Genomic DNA, 1,029 nt, shown 5'->3' with positions numbered 1-1,029 from the left:
GTTTCCATTTTTTTATTTTACTTTTTTAATTCACAAATTTGCAAAATATTATTGATTTATTCACACAATTTTTTACGCACGAATATGTCCGAATAAGACTTTCTCAATTGTGTGGTTGTAATAGTCCTGTTTTCAAAATATTTGGCCTGTTTGGTTTGTTTTGATGTAATTATAATAATAATGTGGAATTAAACTTAACAGGATTTTGAATTCAATATAATTTAAGAATAAAGCGAACATACCTTTGTCAGCCATTGAATTAGAGAAGTTGAGAAAATACCCCTAATAGTTGAACATTTAATTCTTAGCTCACCTTCTTCTTTCTGTTTCTCTTAATTAGGATGACTATAAAACTTAAAGTGATGAAAAAAGGAGAGTCACACATCCTTATATAGAGGAGAAAAGAGGGCCAAATAAACTCTATCAGAAGAATTCCTTATCCATCAAGGTTTCCTTCTTATCTTAGAAGAGTGATTATATTAAAATTCTAATTACTGAACTTTATATATAATATTGGCTTTATCTAATTGTGGAGTCCAAATAAGATAAAACATGTAAAAAAATGTAGGCTATTGGGTCACACTAGAAAATAAATCCAACATGTTTTTCAGAAAAATTTTAGAAAAAATTCTCTACAAATGAATTTTCAAGAGTAATTAAACCAAACAAATTTTTCTAAAAAAAATCTCACAATTTTGTTTGGTTACCTACTTTCCAAAATCACTCTCTCTCTCATGCACATCAAATCAATCACTTTTTTTAAAACTCTCTCCCCAAAACAATTTTCTAAAACCATTTCTGAAAAAAGGCAAATCAAACAAGTTTTCGTACTTTTTATCTCAAAAGCTATTCTACAAATACAAACCAAACACCCCCTTTGTTTTTTAAACAAATGAAGTTTTGGTATTCACTTGGTTTGATACCAGCTTAAAAATCTTTTTTTTTTCTTTGATTTTAGTGTCATTTTGTTTTGAACATTCAGGTTTTAAACTTTTGAACCTTTTAAATTAAAACATCTTGAAATTTCAA

Source organism: Camellia sinensis, chromosome 3, assembly GCF_055761805.1.
Source record: "Camellia sinensis isolate YWXY chromosome 3, ASM5576180v1, whole genome shotgun sequence".
NCBI classification, from domain to species: Eukaryota; Viridiplantae; Streptophyta; class Magnoliopsida; order Ericales; family Theaceae; genus Camellia; species Camellia sinensis.
Note: the sequence above shows the minus strand (reverse complement) of the source record.